An 8,272-nucleotide genomic window follows, 5' to 3' on the forward strand; every position below is an offset into this window, starting at 1 on the left:
AAGTCTGTTAAAAGAACACCTAACCCGGAAGATTTTTAGGATTTTAGCGTGTTAGGGTTAGGTAGTTTCCATTCAATTAGCCAGTTCTTTTCTTACATCCCCAGAAACTTTGCAAATTTCTAATATGGAGCAGGTTGCAGGAAGAATTAAGCAAGGTTGGGACTGGGGAAAAGAAGAAAGTTTCACAACTTCTCTAGAACCCTTTTTGTAATCCAAAGACTCAGGCCACCCAGACTCCCTGACTCTTGGGATCTGATGGTAAGTACAGACCTTCCGTCACCACCAGCTCTTTCAGCTTTCTTCCTCCTAGAGCAACGCAGGGGCCCCTGGTTCCTCCTCGAGGTACCTGGCGGACGGGGCAGGACGCGGTCCCTGGGAGGTTCCCGCTGCCAGCGCAGGAACTGGTAGGTGAAGAGAAGCTAAATTTACGTAGTGGCCACTCCTGTCCGGGAAGTACGGCTTCCACCCTTAGAAGGCAACGGGAAAATTAGACTGTATGTCTACCATTTTGTTTTTAAACAAACCCGTCTGCAATCTAACGCTGCTGACCACTTTCCAGTTTTTTCCCGACTGGTATTTCATCAATTCCAAGGTGCACTTTTTTTTTTTTTTTTTTGCTGTACGCGGGCCTCTCACTGTTGTGGCCCCTCCCGCCGCGGAGCACAGGTTCCGGACGTGCAGGCTCAGCGGCCACGGCTCACGGGCCCAGCCGCTCCGCGGCACGTGGGATCCTCCCGGACCGGGGCACGAACCCGTGTCCCCTGCGTCGGCAGGCGGACTCCCGACCACTGCGCCGCCAGGGAAGCCCCCAAGGTGCACATTTTTTCACACTTTGATTTTTCTGAAATATAAGCCACAGCATCAATGGCGGCATTTTCCCCTCAGTGTTTCCTAAAATAACGACAGATCCTGCAGTTGATGGAGTCTTGCTTGGATTGATGAAACGTGATACTACTTTAATATTATATATGCCATGGTCACGTTGAGTTGTGATCTTTAGCAATAGTAATGGACTAGTGATGATTTAGGTTCAACTGACCCCCCAAATTCAACATTTTGGGTTGAATATTTATTTTATCAGTTATTATTCTATATTCATTTGGGATATTTAAAGTATAGTTATGCATTTGTTATAATTTAAAAGTTTACGTTTATTGAACACATAATGTGCCTGACATTTTCCCAAGATCTCTACATGTATTAACTAATTTAATCTTCACAACAACGTCATGACTTAATTACTGCTATCCTCATTTCTACGAATGAGAAACCGAGAGACAGAGAGATTAAGTAATTTCCCGTGGTCACACAGCTACTAAGTGGCAGAGTCAGGATTCAAGCCCAGGCAGTGGGGTTCCAGAATGCCCTCTCTTTATACTACAGTTATCTTCATTGCTCTTTAGCTAATTGGGGACTTTAGCTAAAGTCAATTCTTACATGTTTTTCCAAGATGCACTTTAATTATAGCTTTATTTGCTGTGCCATCACCATTGTCTTACTTGTTTTAAACCAGGGTTTGGGGTTTAAGAAAGATAAAAATCTTAAAAAAAAAATCTATATCCATGTAAACCGTATTTATAGGGAAAAATCATTTTTTTAAACATCAAACATCTTTGTTCCTACTAGTTATTTTGGAATGATGTTCAATTTTTGGTTAAAAATCTACCTTTTGTGTTTAACATCCTTTATCCCATTATTCATGAATTAGACCATTACATTAACGTTTATACACAGTGTTGGATATATTCATTTCACTTGCAGTCTTATTGTTATATGGCTTTCGTACACAAACGCTTGCCCTTCTACATGTCTATTGTCAGTATTCTGTGTTAGATTACAATCTTAAATACCACTATATGTATTTTTCTTTATATTCTATTATTAAATAGTATTAATGCTTAATAATGTTAATAGATAAGTAATATATGTCTATTTAAAAAATCATTATTGCAGTAGAGGTTTTTGGGTTTTGTTTTTGTTTTTTTAATGATTCTGGTCACTGTCTCCTAAGAAGAAAAGAAAATAGGCAAAATGGAACTCTTTGTCTTTCATAATGACAACTAGTCACTAAAGGCAAGAAACCAATAGACACATCTGGAATAGTGGATAGACAGCGGATCGAGATGGTGCTCGGTGACAGTTTAGCTTAATATAATCATCTGCCTAATTATTTGCGTGCTTACTTGAGCCGGACACTGTTATAAGCACTTCACATTGATTAACTTATTAAATCCTAACGAGCCTATAAACTAAGTGCTATCATTGTCCCTGGTTTACAGATAAGGAGACTGAGACGCAGACGTTTAACTTTTACATGACAACGATGCGTTAGATTTTTATAGCTGTTCCCTAAACTATTGGTATTATTGTCATTATCTTAATTTTGAGAAAACTGCGAAGATTTGGGAGTTTGAGAGCCCTCTTTCCCTCCCACCCCCAAGGTCACTCAGCTAGTAAACAGAACAAAGACACCAACCCTGGTTTTCTGACTCCAAATCTGATGATTTTTCCACCACGGTGCCGACTTCATCTCCGCCAGTACCCATCACTGTCCTATGTGGGTCTGTGGTCCTTCTGTTTTCCATATTCCATTGTTGTAGAAAATGTTAGTGGAGAGTATTAAACACATCTGAGTCTTCAGGCTCTGAGAACGTGTCCTGGGTTTTCCCACGGAAGCTCTATCTTTTTCCGTCCTCTCCCCGTGAGCCCTGCAGCTGCAGGGCCAGGCAGTAAAGGAGTCCAGATCTGCAGGCCATGTGGGCCTTTAAATCCTTGTGTATCTTGAAACGAACCCTCTGTCTGGCTCTGCTGTCCTCACTGACCAGATCTCCTGAACTGAACTCTGTCCATTTGGTATAAACATAACCAGTGCAGCGTGTTTAAACTGGTGCTGGGGAAGGGGGAGTGTGTGCACGTGAGCCCGTGCATGTGTGTATTTAAATGTGACCTTGCCAGATAGCCGATTTGACCCATCACTGAAATGGTGGGTCGGCTGGTCAATACGTCACAGGCGAAAGAACGCAGAAGTGAGTCACAAGGCCGGAGTATGGACGGCCCGGCTCTGCTGTCTATCCCATGGCCATGTACTTGTCGGCTATAGTTTCTTCATCTATTAAAAGTATGTGATGGAGGAAAGATGGCTTCCTCCCTCGGTAATGGGTACTACTTCCCCACTACTTGTTATATGTTAGTCACTAGCTCCCTAATCTTTGCAATAATATTGAGAAGCAGATACTCTTCCTGTCTTACAAATGGGGAACTAAAGCTGAGAGAAGTGAAAAACCTTGCCCAGTGGCTCGCAGCCATTACGGGCTAGAGCAGAAATTTGAAGCCAGGGCTACCGCTGAGTTAACGTATCCCCAGCTGTACCTTTTTGCCCCTCCAATGATGCATGTGAACGCAGTCTGCAGCCATTTAGGTGGTGTTGAAGGGATGAACACGAGCACATAGAGTGAGAAGAAGTCCTTCTGGTCACTTAGTCCAGCCCCTCAAGTTTACAGATGAGGAAACTGTATCATTACAAATATTTTGGTGCTACATAGGATGGTTTGCTTTCACCCCACTTTTAGCTTCATTTTATCTCCGTCTTAGCTCAGGCTTCTGTAACCAACAAACATAGACTTACCATAGGCTTATAAATAACAGAAATTTATGTCTCATTGTTCTGGAGTTTGGAAGTCCAAGATCAGGGTGCCAGCACGGCTGGGTTCTGGTGAGAACCCTCTTCCAAGTTACAGACCGCTGACTACTCCTTGTATCGTGGTGTGGCAGAGAGCAGGGGTAGGGTAGGGAGTGAGCTCTCCCGTGACTTTGATCAGGGCACGAATCCCTGGGGGTTGCACCCCATGACCTCACCTTCGAAGTCTCTCGTGGCTGTCTCTTCTGGAAGTACCGCTCAAATACCACTCTCTTGCCTTTATGATAATCATTTCCTTGCTTACCTTTATGCTTTTACCACGTATGTATGTATGTATCCTTGAACAGTTTTACCTGGTTTTGAGCCCATATCAATAAAATCATACTGTTAGTGTCTATCCTTGACTTGCTTCTTTCATTAAACACTGTCTGTGAGGTTTATCCCTGGTGATGTACGTAGTTGCCATTCACTACTTTTCACTGCAGAATAGTATTCTATTATATAAACATGTATAACGTATCTATTTACCTTGTTGGATATTGGGTTGCTTCCAATTTTTATTGCAAGGTTGTATGAATGTGCGTTACCTGTCTCCTGTTGTACATGTGCAGAGGTTTGGAGTTTTTATTACAGATTTCTGGATTTGAGTTATTTTTAAAGACACATATTTCTGCGATGAGAAGAAAACTGCAGAAAGACAAGACGCTTTTGGTTTATCATATCTCTAAACCTCCCCAAGGGGTACCTCTATGTCTGGACTGCTGCAGCAATCGTGAAACCTTAACCAAGGTATCAGGAGCTGGGAGTGAGTGAACACAAGAGATTGTCATTTGGAAATAGACTCAAATCGGGACCTTTTCTTTTGGGATGATGCAAGGAGAAAACAGCTGTGGTGGAGGCCCTGGCACCCTGACGGGTGAGACGGGGAGAACGTGCACGTGCCCAGCAAGCCCTAGATTCCAACCTCCCGCTCCTCCGGCGCCAGCTGAATGTTCCCACCCGGGTGTCGGCCGTCGCCTCGCGTACAGCTTGTCTAAAACAGAGCTCAAAGCTGTCCCCCAAACCAGCTCTCCCGCTGTGGTTTCCTCCTTGTCACTGGCGCCATAATTATCTCCGTTACGCAGGCTCAGAAACTGAGTCAATGTTCACTTCCTCTCTCTCTCCCATCCCCTCGCCCCATCGGTCGCCAGGCTCTTAGCTCCTCTCTGTGGCGTCTCTGCAGACCATGCCCTTAGGGTCCCTCCACCTTGAATATAGCCACCACCGTCGCCTGCCTCTCACCTCTCCCCTCTTCATTCCTGCCCACGAATGCCAGTGGAGGCTCCGAAAACGCAGAGTTCACCTCCTGTTCATTAGTGGCGATGACTCCCCCGTCATTCAAAATATCCCATTCTAGTAGTCTTGGATGGGCATTCAAGGCCCTTCAAAGTATGGTCCCAATTTATTCCTGTGCAAATTGATTTCTAAGCTAAAGTTGTCCGTTTAACCTCGTTTTCCATGAATACTACAAGGAGCTTCAGGAAACTAAATCCACAGATGGTCCATATTTTTGTGAGTTTGTCCTCACTTCCTCCCAGGCTCAGGTGTGCGCTCTTTTCTTCCTCACATGCTATACTTTCTTGGCACAATATCTTCTGTTGAAGTGTAATTGTCTGGGGTATCCTTTAAAGCTTATCGCAACCCAAGAGAGTGTCCACTTGTACCTTCGTGCACGCAGCCACCGCTGTACGCAAGGCACTGGGCCAAAGGTCAAACTTGAACTTGGTGGTTAGCAAGTTAACAGAATTTATTACTGCAAGAGCCGCAGTAAGTTGAAAGATAATTGAATCTCAAGAACTTTAGAAAAATCTAATGAATGATAAGCGATTAGGAAAGTTATTGCATAACTTATGGAAGCCCAAGAGTCTTGAGCTTTAGCAATATACAGAAGTACAAAGCTCTCCGAAGAGACCTTAAAAGAGTCAAGTCTTAACACCCTTAATTTGTAAATTAAAAATGGGACCCAGAGTGTTTTGCAGCATGTTGCAACTTGTTTTGACTTGCAGCGGCATTAATCTCAACATTGTCCAAATTCATCTTGTTCTAGCAGCCTTGAAAAAAATAGAAGAATGTATTATTATACACTGGCTTAAAAGGAATTACCATTATTTGGAGCAAAGACTATCAAAGATTATGTGAAGTCAAATTTTCCTGTAAAATTTAAATAGATAAAGAGGGATTTGATTGGAATGAAATGACATCAAAAGTGAGAGTGTGGCCTTGAATATTAAACAATGTATAGAAGATACTGGTGACTATCCAAGTCAGCATCAGTCACTTACACGATCATGAAAAAGCTAAGAGCTGTGACTTCAGCAGTGTGACCAGGGCTGGGAAAAGAAGGAACTTTGCGACGCAAGTCACGTATCCTGAAGGACAACTTGAACCTAAGGTAAGACTTTAAAATCTGTCCCATGAAGTCGAATGACAAGTGGAGAAATCAAAGGCTCAGCATTTGTTCTGGTCTTTCAACGGAAACTGGACAAACATAGCATGGATCTGAGGAAAACAGTAATTGGTGATGAAAGGTGGTGTTTTCTCTGTGACCCAGACACAAAGTGTCAAAGTTTGCACTGGAAAACTACAACATTCCCGATGTCCCCAAAGCGCGCATGTCAACGTCACAAATAAAAGGCCCGTTGCTTTGTCCCTCTGCCATCTGGGGGACGTTCAAACCTGGAGGTCAAGAGTCAATCCAGCTGGTCACACACGTGCTCACGAAGCAGAGAGTTGCACAGGGCCTGTGGCCTCACCACATCCAGGATCCAGCTGAAAGGGGGCTTTCAGAGGAACAGTTTTTGGCCAAAATCGGTCACCAGATGTATCACTTAGTTCAGCCTTTCCCTTGGGACGTTTGTGGAAGGCTGGTTACGTGAGGATGTTGGCAGGTATTACATGAAAAACTGGATTTGAGGTCCAATAAGTTTAGAAAGTCCAAACATTTTTTTTTTTTTTTTTTTGGTGGTACGCGGGCCTCTCACCGCTGTGGACTCTCCTGTTGCGGAGCACAGGCTACGGATGCGCAGGCTCAGCGGCCATGGCTCACGGGCCCAGCCGCTCCGCGGCATGTGGGATCTTCCCGGACCGGGGCACAAACCCGTGTCCCCTGCATCGGCAGGCGGACTCTCAACCACTGCGCCACCAGGGAAGCCCCCAAACATTTTTTTAAAAAAATTTTATTTTATTTTATACAGCAGGTTCTTATTATCCATTTTATACATATGAGTGTCTACACGTCAATCCCAATCTCCCAATTCATCCCCTCTCACCCCCCACCCACCCTGCTTTCCCCCCTTGGTGTCCATACATTTGTTCTCTACATCTGTGTCTCTATTTCTGCCTTGCAAACAGTTTCATCTGTACCATTTTTCTAGATTCCACATATATGCGTTCATATACGATATTTGTTTTTCTGACTTGCTTCATTCTGTATGACAGTCTCTAGGTTTTTTGTTACACAATTTCTTAGAGCTTTCAATGTATATTTTGAAACTCCAAGAAGGGAAAATGATGTGCAGTCTCTTCCAAATATATCCCACCCCGAATCCTTTTTACCCCAAGCAATATGTAAGACAGTATTCCATCCTGTAAAGGGCCTTGCTTAATTAAGGCCTTTCCTCCAAAGGACTTCTAGAAATATCAATAAAGCAAATCCACCACTGAGCACATGAAAAAAAACGATGGGTTCCTGTTTAAATGATTCCAGAGGAGGAGAGCCACCCGAGGCTGGTCTTCAGAGCAAAGACACTCATTTGGTTAAGTCTAAGTACTAGCGCTTTCTGTTTACTAGTTACTTCACTACCAGTCAGGAACGGGAGAATGAACACAAGCATCTCTTTCTTCTCCATCCTGACGTATCAACCTGTGAGGTCAAAGAGCTCAGGAAGGAAGATGACAGCAGGGGAGAAGTTTCAACAAATATTGTAATGCAGAAAGGCCAGGGAGGTGGGGAGACTTATCAGAGAAACAATCTATATCCTGGGTGCCTGCCAAGGGGCCCCTAAAGAGAAGAGACGTGATGTGCAGGGCCCTTAAACGCCCAGAAAGGCTCTGGGAGCCCAGGGACGCCCCCTAGAGGCAGAGGTGAAAGTGGGATGAAAAATGGAAGGTTGGTTGAAAGTCTTCCAAGGCCGTCTAAACCCCCTCCTCCTTTTGTTCCCTAGAACATCTTTGGGGAAATGTTCAAGGCCAGTGATTCCCAGTTCTTTGCTACCAATAAAATGGCAGCTAGATGTAATCGAGTTGTCATGGGGTAGAATACTAAAAATAAAGTCTTGATAATGAATTGCTACATAGTTTCTAGCATGTAACTTGGAAGACGTTGAAAGAATCAATGACGTTATTCTTTCAAAACAGCTTCCAATTCCATCTACTTCTTTGTGTGAGTGAGGTTTCTTGGCACTTAAATCTATTCAAACAAAAATACCGGGATTAAAATTCATGCTGAACTCTGGCTCGTTCTGTACAAAAGTAACATTCATCCATGGATACTTAAAATAATTGAAAATATCATTAAGAAATGTGTTTCCTGTAAAATATTATCTTAATGTTTATAAAAATGTTAAAAGGATTTAAACATGAAGACGGATTTGTGAT

Source organism: Kogia breviceps, chromosome 11 (assembly GCF_026419965.1).
Source record: "Kogia breviceps isolate mKogBre1 chromosome 11, mKogBre1 haplotype 1, whole genome shotgun sequence".
Taxonomy (NCBI): domain Eukaryota; kingdom Metazoa; phylum Chordata; class Mammalia; order Artiodactyla; family Physeteridae; genus Kogia; species Kogia breviceps.